This window comes from Elgaria multicarinata, chromosome 5, assembly GCF_023053635.1.
Source record: "Elgaria multicarinata webbii isolate HBS135686 ecotype San Diego chromosome 5, rElgMul1.1.pri, whole genome shotgun sequence".
NCBI classification, from domain to species: domain Eukaryota; kingdom Metazoa; phylum Chordata; class Lepidosauria; order Squamata; family Anguidae; genus Elgaria; species Elgaria multicarinata.
In genome coordinates, this window is record NC_086175.1 from 52,537,640 (window position 1) to 52,552,056 (window position 14,417).

A 14,417-nucleotide genomic window follows, 5' to 3' on the forward strand; every position below is an offset into this window, starting at 1 on the left:
CAAAATTGGCATAATTCCCTCTCCCCCTGGGCACATCCACTTTCCTCTTACTGGTAAAAGACAGATATAGCCTTTTTAAAAAAATTCTTCCTGTTGTTTATTCAGCAACACTGTTGCTTTTAATTCTACCCCTCCTTTATTTATTTATTTATTTATTTATTCCATTTTATATTTACACCCCATAGCCCAAGCTCTCCTGGCTTTTCCTCTTCAGTGAAGTCAGGCAGGCTTTCATTGTGGTTCAACTCCTTATTGTTGTTGTTGTTGTTGTTGTTGTTGTTGTTAATATTAATTAGTACTGCTATTAACATTATTATTTTGTTGTTTAGTAATGGCTGTGATCACAGTGCAGTCAATCAACTCTGAAGCAAGGATCACAAAGCTTTACTCTTATCCTCCTAGCCTCCTAGTAGTTATGGGATGCAAAAGAAAAGGCATCTCTCTGTGCTGCTCCCACCTCACAGGGATGGTTTGCATTACTGGCTTTGAAACTATCCTTGGCTCACTTCCTTATGCCCCCAGAAATGTCTGCTGCCTGCCTGCCTTCCCTCCCTCCTCCCCTGCCCGCCTCGCAGGGATGGATTGTGAGTGTCTTGCTTTGACTCAGGGGATAAGTCCTTCCTGTGCTCACTTAGACTTTTTGAAGTTCCAAATCAATTTTTCAAGTGTGGAAGAAGATTCATATAGGTTTATCTCTACTCCCCAATTCATGGAATGTTGGGATTTCCTTTGAAATGGCCCCATTGAGCTGTCTGCAGCTTTAAATCCCTGAGATACTGGGGTATCCGATTTTCAAAAATTCCCCAAAAATCAGGGGATGCTTGGGTTGGCTTGAGTCTTGACATGCGTGTGTATACGTCCATGAGGTGTCATGGTGCCTAACTTGAGGTTTCTAACATGAAAATTGATGTAGTTCTAGCATGGGACTTGATTTGGGGTGAGTTAAAAGGTTAAAGCCTCGCCAAAAATCAGGGGATGATGGGATTTGCTTGAGGCTTAGCATGCATGCATATACAAGAATAAACTATCATGATGCCAAGTTTGAGGTTTCTAACGTGAAAATCGACGGAGATATCGAAAGGGGTGTGAATTGGGATTATGGGTGGTGTGTTAGAGGTTTAAGCCCCGCCAAAAATCAGGAGATGGTGGGATTTGCTTGAAACTTGGCATGAATGTGGATCTAGATGGTGTCTGTGAGGGTGCCCACTTCAAAAAATTTTATCTGTCAAAATGTTGGGGAATAGTCCATGTCTGAAAATGGGGTATCCGATTTTCATAAATTCCCCAAAAATCAGGGGACACTTGGATTGGATTGAGGCTTGGCATGCATGTGTATATGTCCATGAGGTGTCATGGTGCTAAACTTGAGGTTTCTAACTTTAACAGAAAAAAATTTGTAGACTTTTTTGGATTTCAATGCAAGCCTATGGGGGGAAAAAGTGGAGCTCCGATCCGGATCTGGAGCTCCGCAGCGGAGTGGAGCGGACTATAAGCGGAGCGGGGTGGAGCGAAGTGGCCCAATCCACAAATTGTGGATCTGGAAGAGAAGCGGATCGGGGGGGTCCGTGCACACCCCTAGTTTTAGCAGGTATTGCTTGAAATGGCCTCTTCTACCCAATGAGTTCAGCAGCCCTGTCCTTCTTTGCATCTGGCCACCCTAATTCCCAGACTGTAACAACATTAATTAATTTGGAAATACCCTCCGTCCTTTTGTATTTGGCACAACAGATATTTTACTTCCCTTTTTTGAACAGTAGTTCTAGACAAAGGCTTTAAGACTGGTTTGCGAGAGGAGCAAAGATCTCACAGAAGACATTTTTTCCTGAGTTTCTGTGATTTTTCTTTTTCTCACACTCTCAGAAAAAGAAGGCCACTTTGCAGAATTGCCATGGCCCTGAACAGCGGTCATTTCCTGACATTTTTGAGCTTTGGTGAACATTGAACGCCCTTAACACAACATGTTAAAGCAAAAGTTTTTTTGTTTATTGGATAGATCGATTGATCAGATTTTACTTTAAATGTGTGTCTAATGGCTTCATCTCTCCCCCACACCATTTTTTACTCTAGAGTAGGCACAGAGCCTTCAATTCAGATAAGGACTCTAGCATGGGGGATAGGATTTTTTTTAAAAAAGATCCATATTAGGAGCCCTGCACCTACTCTAGAGTAGAAGAGGGGGGAGACATAGCTGCTAAACACACATTTAAAGTAATGTCTGTTTTCACCCATAGATATTGCAGAATGATAGTTTATTAAAGAAGAGGAAAACCGAGTATCAAATGTCCTTGGAAGATTCATAGAAATTACAAAACGTGTGTTGCTATTACTGGAGTCTTAGTTCTTGCCATTTCTTAGGTTTTTTTTCCCCTGTTCCCAAACCACCTTCAGTTTCTTGGAGCTCATTTAAGTGGCTTTTTCCCACCCCAGAAGTAAAAATGAAATGGAAAGGAAAGGAAAGGAAGATGTAAGATGAATTGAAATGCAGGTATTATCAGCATTCAGATAAAAGAAGCATATCATACAATGGGCCTTTTAACTGGACACTACAGCAACACTGCCTCCTAAATTATAGCTGCCTTTCAACTACACCTTGGCAGAGAACAATGATGTACCCTCTGACCTTCTGAATGTGGAGCTACTCATTCATATACAAATGTGTTCTCATAAAAAGGACAGACTGAATATATAAATAAGGTTAACTATCTAATGGCTAGATTTCAGTGGATAAGGATGCAAAACAAACTCTGAGTTACCTTTGAGAAGAGAGGAGCCTGATTCTTCAAAGGATAGTGTCCACAAAAGCTTATGCCAAAGTAAGTTTGGTAGCCTTTAAGATGCCACAACATTCTTTGTTTTCCTAAAGAATACCTTTAAAAACTCAGTAGGTTTTAGTACAAATTTCATATTCTATTGGTGGGATGTTATCCTTCATCTGAGTATTTAGTTTTTATTGTTTATTTTATTATACATTTTCATATTCCACATTATCTTGATGTAGTTTCATACAGTGAAACAATGGCAATAGACACCTATAGGGTGGGATACAAATGTTTTAATAAATAATAAATCTGATAAAAGTGAGATCTGTAACAAAATTTAGCAGTGTCCAGGGTTCTAGCCAGCTAATGATCAGGGAGCTAGCCAGCCAGCCATGCCCATGGCCTTTTCCAGGATAGCCCATGTCACTCCAAATCCCTCCCTGGTTTTCTCCCTCACGCCTTGCTGGTCAGTAAGCATTTCATGCCCACTGAGCATGCCTCTTCTCCTCCTCCTCCTCCTCCTCCTCGTTTGTATTTCTGCAAGCCTGCTGATAACTCCCTCTTGTGTTTGGATGATGCTGTTTGAGTGACATGAGTATATATGTTGATCAAATATTCATGAGAGTTACATTTGAAGAAAATATTAAACCCTAAGAATTCTCTTCCAGGAAGCAAGGGGACCTCACCCATCTGACTGATTTTTCTGCATATAGCAGTGTCTAACAAAAAGCCCCATCACAACTAGGTAGAAACACATGGCTCCCATCGCTTCTCTGTCATCACTCCGATGTCGCTTCCTGAAAACAGGAGGTAACGAGGCCCATTCAGTCCAGCAGGAGAGATTGGCAACCGGACTTTTTCTAGGTTTTTTTTTTTTTTTTTTTTGCGGCGCAAGGAAAGCCAGAAGGGGTGGAAGATGCGAGAGAGGCAGATGATGTCGTCAGCAATCCGTGAGCGCCCAGTAACGAGCATTCAGTAAAATGCTCATCGGATGGAGCTTAAAGAAGCTTGTCCTTTGTGCCCTAAACCTCCATAAAATGGGTCACTTGTCCTGAAACTCAGAGACAACAGCCGTACACCTGCATAATGATACCCCAATTGTATTTTTGTCTGAGTGATTTTGGCCATAGATACAAGTCCCTTTCAGAAGTGTGGCTGAACTCCATATGTTCAATGAAGGGAGAGAAGGACCTGCCCTCCCAACCTCCATGCATTTTCAGTGCACATCTGTAGCTTACAGAATCCCCATCTTGGGGGAATGCATGGGCATGGATGCTTGTACAACTATGAGGCCACACAGATCCCCTCCATCCTACTCACATTAATTGAATGCACAAAGCCCCAACCACACTTTTGAAAGGTCTGAAGTAGGCTTAGCCAATGTGGTGCTCTCCAGATGCTTTTGGACCACAATGCACATCAGCCCCAACTGACAAGGATAACAGCTCGAGATGATAGGTGCTGTAGACCAACACATCTGGAGGGCACCTGGTTGGATAAGGCTGGTCCAAAACAACCTGTTTGCAGGGTGAATAAGGAGTGGTACTAAAGATAGAAAGTGGCTCTACTTGAGATGCCACTGTGGTGCTCCATTCCCCCAAGTGATGCATAATATCAACAGCATCACGAATTAGAAAGACTGTTGCTGCCTCTTATTTATTGAGTTTGAAAAGGTGCTTAGTGATCATGCATATCATTTTCCCCATGCCAACCTGTATCTCCTGGTGCTCCTATGTATGTATGACTAGGGTTTGACCAATGACCACTGTATGACTACCTACATGCCAACAACAGTCCCAAGAGACATGGGGCTCCCTCACTCCAGCATTTTATCACACTCTCATCATGCCGGATTTGAGGTTTTGCAGCACGGCACTCAGATGACATTGTGACAGTCCTGCAGACACCCCACCTCTTCCCCTCCTCTTTTCATGTTTTCCTAGAGCGGATGTATGGATTATTTCCCCAAATTGAATTAAAGCACCTTTCAGCCCCTGTGTAGTGCCATCCTCTTGCTATTTCTTTTATTGGGGATGGGTGCTTTGAAGGGAGAACTTGCTGACGAAAGGTGAGGGCAAGGTGGTTCTCCACCTCCAGTATTGCGTCAAACCTCTTAGTTGGTTGAATGGACTTTTACTGCTCCAATCCCACTCTCATTGCCCGCAGAAATGGAGCCCAGCCAATGAAACATTAAATCGGTAAATCGCTAGCTGACAGCCAGAGCAAGGGGGGAAGGAGCCCACACCCATCACAATGTTACAACCAATGAACTGGAGATGGAAGGAGAATGGGGCGGGATGGGGTGGAGTGGAAGAGTAAACAAGCAAAAGGGAGGTTTCATTGGTTTAGCGCAATACCACAAACCCATGTGAAAGGGGCCATTAGCTTGATGCGCTAATGAAACAGAGCTAGAAATCATGGAGACAAACCGGGGGGGGGAGTAGGTGTGACGGAGCCCGTGGAGTTCCCTTTACAAAAGAATGACAGAGATTTTCTCTATTTATTATATTTATTTATTTATTACATTTCTATACCGCCCAATAGCCGAAGCTCTCTGGGCGGTTCACAAAAATTAAAATCATAGTAAAACAATCAACAGGTTAAAAGCACAAATACACAATACAATATAAAAAGCAGCAATGGAATCGTATGAGCCAGTAGAGCTTGGAAAATTGCAGGCCAGAGTAAAATATTCTAATCTGCTGTGAAGAAAGTGATAGGGTTCAGGGGTTGATTCTTGGAAAGGCGCAACATCACAAGCTCTGTCATTGCACCAGCTGGGGCCAATACTATCCAAAACCAGCCTTGGCAATCAGGTAGTTGCATACATTTCCGTTTTGATTCTTCCCACCACCTTTTACCCCGTCACTTTGGGCACTAGGAGAACAAGATCGTTTTCAAGATTTTCCTGTTACGTGTGGGTTAGGAAAAGATGTTCTTTAGATTGAAAGTTTATGTTGCGGCCGTCAGACCTGGTTGAATCTAGAAGCACACAGTTTTATGATTTGAGAAGAAGAAACAAGCCCTGCAGGAAAACAACTGAAGATTTCAAAGGTTTATCACTTCATAAAACCAAATGTTCTCATTCCGCACCCCCCAACCTGGAAGCATGAGGTATTATAAATATGTTAAATATATAATCCTATACAGGAGAACTGCCAACTGAGGGGGTGGAAGGCCCACTATGCTGGCGTAGGGTCCAATATGCCAGCACCCCAGAAAATGCATTGGTGGAGTGGTCGAGATGGGTGGAATGGTCATGAGAGAAACAGATGCAGCACAAGGTAGGAGCAAACTTGGGTTGTATCCTTGCAATCCACAGCCACAGGCCCATTGATGGTGCCCAAGAATTTGAGGACATTGGTAGCCCTCCTCTGTCTCACAGGTACCCTACCCTGTGCCTGTTTACCCTACCCAGTGCCTGTTTGCATTCCCTTCCCCTCCTTATTGCTTTACTATGATTTTAGTAGAATGTAAGCCTATGCGGCAGGGTCTTGCTATTTACTGTTTTACGCTGTACAGCACCATGTACATTGATGGTGCTATATAAATAAATAAATAAATAATAATAATAAGGTACATTTAGGAATGGGCAAAGCTGTCAATTTTGGGTTCTCTCACTTTCTCATTTTTCCAACCTAAAATTTAGTTCATTCTAAACTTTGAGGGAAATGGTTGTGTGAACATTCATATGCATTTTTATGGACATTTCTCCTAGTATTGATATTTTTGCACTCAATTTAGCCTAATACAAACAATTTTTGCAAGCAACTTACCTAATTTTTGAATGTTGTTCTCACATACACATATTTGTATGTCCTTCCCCTAATATACACAGTTTTGTGCTCATTTTAGATTGTAAAATTTGGAGAAGTGCAAATTTTGAAGAATATCTGAGGTTTGGTTCATATATTTGAGTGAATGTGTCAAATGAGCGACATTGGCCAACCAATCACATTTCCCCACCCCCATCTCTGGGTATGCCACCTTGGGACTCCAGACACAAGCACTCAACATCAACCTTCACTCTGACAACAGGACAGAGCAGTCCACACAGGTAAGCAAGCCAACAGGGAAAGCGTTCTGTGAAGTATACCTGCTCTGTCTGCCTCCAACTCCTTCCCTTTGCTATATGTGAAAGCTATGTTGTACTAGCACCATTCCCTCCCAACAGCAGTGCCCCCCACCCACAGTGGAACTACTGGCCCCATATGGAGCTAAGCTCTCTGTTGGCAAAGACCAGGAACTCTCCTGCAACCATTGCTACTCTGGCCAAACTCTCACAAGCACTTTTACCTTGTGAGATGGTGCAGAACAAGCTGTCCATGCCCCCACGGCAGCCTCGAGGCTATGTGACATAAGCACATAGGTCCTGCAGCATTGTGACATCATGATGTTCAATACATTTATTTATTTATTTAAAACAATTTGTGGCCACCTTTCAGGTCAGCTTGCAACAATAAAATATGTAAAATATTAAAAGCAATAAAATATTAAATGTTAAAAGCAATACAATATTACACATTAAAAGCAATAATACAATAAAACAATAAAAGCAACAATAAAACCAGCAGGAACAACAAAAGCAGTCATAATAACTATAACAGCAATAACAATACTCATCATGCAAAGGCCATGGTAAAATAACATGTTTTTAAGGACTTCTTGAAAGTCTGCAAGGAAGTTTCATGGCTGATCTCCACTGGAAGTTTTTTCCTGAAGTGTGGGGCCTCTGCAGAGAAGGCCCTCTCCTGTTTGGACACCTACCTAATTGCCCTCACAGGTGGGCAAATGAGAAGGGCCTCTCTTTTTGATCTTAATGTGCAGGCAGGCTGATATGGGTGAAGGCAGTCCTTCAAGTAACTTGGTCCCAAACTGTTTAGGGCTTTAAAGGTCAAAACCAGCACTTTGAATTGGGCTTGGAAACACACACAGATAACCAGTGCACCTGGCGCAGTATAGGAGTTATGTGGTCAGATTGCCTTGCCCCCACCAATACTCGGGCAGCCACATTCTGCACCAGCTGAAGCTTCCAAACCGTCTTCAAAGGCAGCCCCACGTACAGTGCATTAAAGTAGTCCAGCCTGGACGTGACTAATGTGTGGATAACTGAGGCCATGTCCATCCTCTACAGATAGGGCTGCAGCTGGCATACCAGCCTAAGCTGGTAGAATGCACTCCTGGACACTGCAGCCACCAGGGCATCCCCAGTTAGCTCAGAGTCCAGGAGGACTCCCAAACTATGTACTTGGTCTTTTAGGGGGAGTGCAACCCCATCTAAGACCAGTTGTAAACCTCCATATGAAGTAGTTGGTTTTCCCAGCCGTAGTATTTCCATCTTGTCTGGATTAAGATTGAGCTTGTTTACCCTCTTCCATCCCAAAACAGCCTTCAGACACTGGTTCAAGAGTTCCACAGCCTCCCTGGGATGTGCAGATGAAAACGAGAGGAACATGATTCCTGATTCACTATGATCACTCAAGATGGGATGAAATGGAGAGAGAAAACCACACTGAATCAGCAGGAAGGAGGGAACAGTGGCTGCAAACAATTGAAATTGTAAAAAAAACAAAACAAAAACCCAGTATGATTAAGGCGCTTAGGGGCCTTCTGCACTAGTATCACTACTTTTATGGTGAAAAGGGAACTGGGAGAATGATCATTTCAACCTAATTTTTCCATGAATCTGTAACGGCATTTTACTGATATTCATATTGCATCAATATGTTTCATATAAAATATAATATTATAAGGCCAAAGAGATCAGTCAGATTTCTGTTAGCTAACTGTTCTATTTTCTGCTGAGTTACTTTTTTATGGTTGAAAACTCGTTGAATTCTTTGCTCCCACACAAAAATTGCCTATGTATATGTCATAGTTGTAGATACTAGAATGTATTCCATTGGCCTTTCATTAATATTAATCTTGGAAAGGGAAAGTTGAGTTTTATGAGCAGTTGTAGCATATGCTTGCAAGCTCTCCTGATGGAATAGTAAAAATTAAAAATGTATGAAGCAGCCTTCTGGATACCATGTATTTCTTGTATATACCAAAGTTATATCAAGGTTTCCTCAGATTCAACGAAAAGAAATCAGTGTTCTGTGGGAAGAAATATGTGAGTGTTTAGAATATTGGGCAACACTTGTGTGGTCCTCTATGAGGTGAATACTTCTAAACGATATCTTGTGCTCAATGAAAGAAAAGCAGGAGAAATCAAATCTTTGCTCACAGCAAAGCCCTATTCACAAGACGACCTCACACACTTTTAGATGAGGATGATAGAAACTGCCGTGGTTGAGGGTAATCTTCTTCTCATCTCCTTTTGGCCATCACTTCCATAGTGTATGGGCTTTTCCATTCATTTATATTGTTTGAGGTCAAGGTTGGGTGTTAAACTCTGAGTTTCTCGTACAAGCAAAAGTCCCCCTTGCTTGTGACAAAATAAAGCATAGGTGAAAGCCCGAGATAGATACGGTGATACCTCTTTACTCAATTCATGTTCATCTATTAATTCAATGTGGTTGATAATAACCTCATTCTTAATTAAGGAAGCTCAATTACTTCCCTTTAAGACCTAATGTGAATGTTCTACCCTATTCTCTTTTCTATTTCTCCATAGCAAAAACAGAATAGAAGCCTTTTTTTTCTTTATGATTTCACTGCAGCACTGTAAATCTTCTTGTTATCAGCTCTATGAAGTTGTTTGATTGTCTCATTCAAGCAATCTCAAAAGCAACAACTTGAACGTAAACCAGTAGCCCAAGGCCATAAATAACTCCATTTTCTGGCACAGATAAATTAACATAACCATTGTCCTTGGTTATGTTCAAAGACGTCTCTTCACACAGCATTTTTTTTTAGTGGAGATTGAAATCGCTCACAGCTTTCTTCTTCCTCCTCCAACACTTTTCTTTTATCTTTTCTTGTAAATTTTACTGGGCAAGGAAGATGCCATATCAACATCTTAGGAGATGTTTTTAAAAATCTAATTATAAAATATGTCATAGTGTGGCAGTGCTGTGCACGTTCTCAGGAACCCCAAATACTAATTGGAATGCCCTTCTAAGGGGTAAGAAATGATTTAATTAAAGGCAAAACGTACAATGTGTACAAAATGTACAATAGGTAGATCAGTTTCATTTGATTTTCGTATTGTTCCACTGGCACAACATGTGACTCAACAAACTGAACGCTGCATAGCAGCCATGTACTGTAGCCAGCTGGATGCTTGGCAATCCATATTTTTGCATTCCCTCTCCAAAAAACCAAGAAATCCTATGACAAGCCTCAGTGTGTGGGTGGTAAGTTGTGTTTGATTAGGTGGATCATAAGTTGTTGAAGTGCTGATCTACACAGTGTAATACAGAGCATCATCATTGCACAAGGGTAAATTGCATTTTCTTACTGTTGTTTCTCTGCCCCCGCTTTTGCCCCTCATTACTTCCACTTTCTGCCTGGAGGGGAAAGAGGAAGTAAACAAAGACCACGTGGCCCATTCAGGGGCTGTTTGTATCACACCACTTTTCCTGCACACAGCAGGGTATCACGGCACATTATGGTGGGTTTTTTTAAAAGTCAGATTAAAAGGGGTCTATTTTGCGACGGAAAAATGAGCAGAAGGAGTGGGAGGCACACAGGAGGTGGGCGTTGTCATTGAAACGGCGTGTGCACATCTGTAAGTGCACAGTAGTGAGCATGTGACAAAATGCTCATCTGATGATTTTCTAAGAACCAAGTTCTACAACCAGTTTTATTATTTTCCCTCTCTGATTGTCAGGAATGTAGTGATGATAAAATTGCAGTGGGTTCCATCCAACATCACATGAGAGCCCTTCACTCATGAAACTTCCATTTCCTCTACTCCCTCCTGCATCTCATCCCCCACTAACTTGCACCAATCCTCTCAGATTTGGGGGTGGGTGGGTTGGAGTGATGAAGGAAAGGGGAATCCATTCCAGCAACAGTGTCCTTTCCACTGGTGGATGGTCACAGCTAGAAACGCTTTTAGCTTTGTAGTAACATGCTTATTCGGGGTCTGGGCTTATGGTGGAATAGGTTATGGCCTTCCTACCTCCACATTCAATTCAGGTTGACTCACCAGGAAGGAAAAGGAATATATCCCCAAAGGGCAGTCCAAATTGGAATTCTCAAAATTTTACTTGAGCATTAACCCCATGGAAACTTGACCTATTTTTCAGCCGCCCACCCACTCAGCTACAGTAATTGCTGGGGAGAAATTGCATTCTTAATCAGAATTGCTGGAGGGGAGAATTGACCTTAACATTACCCTTCTCCAGTGATCCTGATGCACTAAAGACAACTGTTTCCCCACACAGCTACTTACTCCTATCCACCCTTTACTTCTGCTGGACATGATTGCTTCCCATCTCAGAACCCTACGAGGAGCAAAGAAATCAGTATCTCCATCGCTCAATGCACACTATATGGATTTTGGCAGTGCCCCATTGTTACGCAGGTCAACTGCAATCACATTTTGCTTGTCCCTTAGCATTTTCATTATTACTTCAACAAAGAACAAATATTTTCAATACTTGTACAGTATTGGATTTGGCCATTGTGGCCTTTGGTCTAATACAGCACAGCTCTTCTTGGATACTTATGCTTTTATTTATTATATAAAGATAAGGCAGTATTACAGGTTACCTCAGAGCCGTTATTGATTTTGACATATATTAGGGTGACCATATTTTGGAAACCAAAAAGGAGGACAACATGGTCGCACCCAAGGGGGCGTGCCCAGTACCAAGGGGGCGTGCCCACCCAAACATAGCCTTGGTCACATGTCTGATTTTACAGCACACATTTAAGACAAATCTGTTCTACATAACATCTTAATGTTAAAATCACTGAAATAAAGAACAAGTGAGAGATTCAATGTATCTGAAATTAACTTCACTCACTCCTACTTTTGTAGATTTTGCTGTACTTTGAAGCTTTTGCTGTACTCTGTGTGTTACATTCTCCCCTTCCCTCAAATATCTTTTCTGACTATATCTTCACTCATTGCAAGCTGCTGTTGTTGTTAACAGGGTTTGCTACTGGCCCCAGATCTGTTTCAAATTTTGTATGGCTAAAGCTCTACCTAAAAGCTATCATGGTGCCAACTTTCAGCTCTTTATCTTTAAAAATGACAGTTTTAAAATTAATAATTTTAAAACCTCATTTTTAAAAAAATTCCCAAAAAATCAATGGATGAACAGATCTGTTTCAAATTTGGTGTGGCTAAAGCTCCACCTAAATCCTATCATGATACAAAGTTTCATCTCTTTAACTTTAAAAATGATGGTTTTAAAATTAATAATTTTAAAACCTCAATTTTTAAAAAATTCCTAAAAAATCAATGGATGAACGGATCTGTTTCAAATTTGGTGTGACTAAAGCCCTTCCTAAGAGCTACCATTGTGCCAAGTTTCATGTCTTTATCTTAAAAAATGACAGAGTTATAAGCATTTTTGTTAATTCCCATTAGAGCTGCTCTTTGAAAAATCCGGATTTCCCTCCCCCTCCCGGATTTGCCATAAAAACCTGGACAAATCCGGTCGAATCCGGTCGTATGGTCACCCTATATTATAAAGATTAGACACCATTGATAAAAGGAATTACGCTTTTTTATAATTAGCACACATGGAAATTATTAGCTTGTACTGACATGTCACAATTTATATATGTTTTTATTTCTGTGTACTAGCAAAGTACGCACCTAGGTAGTTGTAGCAGAGTTTCATATTAGTGGTGGTGTTCCTAAAAGTACTATAATGCATGTTCCCATTAAAAGTTTTCTCAAGTGCCAGTTTACAAGGATAAACACACAGTCCCAAGCTGCATTTAGTATTCTAAAAGTATTTATATACTGGGGTACTTCAGGGCTTGCTAGAGTTCAGTATTTGGTAAAATTGTTCTTAAATATTGAATTCTCTCTTAGGCTGCAGTTATACTTAGATGAACACAATGGAGTTTATTTCTGAGTTGGTGCGTATACGATTGCAGAGTTAGTCTATGGATTAACCATCACCATATATTGTGCAAAAACATTTACACACACAAAAAAAAGGTCTTTTAAAAAATTACTGGGGTTTTGTTGGGCCTATATATTCACAGTACTTGAAAGAGCACACTAAAAGGAATAGGAGGATTGTACAAGTTCCCTTTGCTAATAAATGTAAGCAGCCCAAGTTTTACCGATACTATTATTAACCCATCTAGAAATTGACTTTTCAAATATATATATATATATTCTAATATTGAGGTATTATCTTTACACATATTTGCAAAAACACCTTCAGTGGCACTTATTGTGGGCTGAAGTGCAACTGAAGTTTAACAGCTGACTTTCATGACAATCGTTTGTGGGGGGTTTTCCCTCCAGCTATCCAGTTGAACCCATCTCTAACTTTGAATCTGTTTCTTTCTAATAGAAGGGATGAATCTGTGATATTATCTATGGCATAAGAAATGGGAATTGAGGGAAGACCATCCCTTGGAATGCTATTGGAATTTCACCAGGAAGCCCCTAACAGAGTTCTGGTTTGTAAACCACATGCAGGAATATGTAAGGTCAGTCATATGAGCAAGAAAAATCTTCCATTTAGTAAATGATATCACTTACCTTCTTAAACCATCCTTTTCTTATGGATCCATGAAGTGAAAGACAACATTTCCCTTTGTTTTCTTTCCCACTGGGGCAAACAGTCCTGTCTTTCTTGATTATGTTACTGTGAAACATGAGTACCATTATGGGCCTGTTCAGACAACACGCCTGGTTGCACCCTGGTGGTTAGTGAGTGTGTTTAAACCATGATTATGTATCCACCATGATTAGGAATGGTTCACATGACACAATCAGTCATGGTTCACACAACATGCTAAGCCATAACGTTCAGTTCAAAATGCTTAACCATCACATCTTAGTGTGTCATCTGAACGGGGTCAAAGTAACGTGGTCACAGCTCTGGCTGCTGGATGGATTTTCCCTTCTCCAGGAACAACAACGCATCACATATTTAAACAAGCAATTCCTCAGCTATAGCACGTTTGCTATCTTAAAAATAACATTCCCAAATTCAGCCCCTCTAACCGTCTCTTGACTCTGCTGTCTCTTCACTTCCTCCCTCTTCACCAACAGGCCTCTGCGCAATATATAGCTCTGCAGCACTCAGTTACACAGGGGGGAAGGGCCAGTAAGTTACAACACTGAATCTCCAGGAGATTGTGGATTGTCACTTCAACTGTCCATAGACCTCTAGGTAGCGGCTTCTTGCCCATGGCAGAGAGCCTCAGGCCGAGAGCCCTTTTGCTCTTGCCCTTAGGCTCGCGCCGACAGGATGTTGAAGGCTTTAGCACCTGGGGAAAGAGCACAGATCGCTTGCAGCTGCTTGGGAGGGAGGGCAACAGCAAACACCCACAGGACTCCTCCTATGCAAACCCAACCCTCTCCTGGCCCACCTCAGCTATACAGATGAAAAGCCTGCTTTCTCACTCAGGGTGATAAACCAAAATTGCCCTGAGGCAACATTGTAGTTAATATGCATTTATATCCATTTTAAGATAAGTGGCACAATCAAATAAACATGAGGTACTTTTGAGACCTGTTCCTTTCTGCGGGAAATACTTAAGCCCATCCTCAACTCTGTTAGCTAC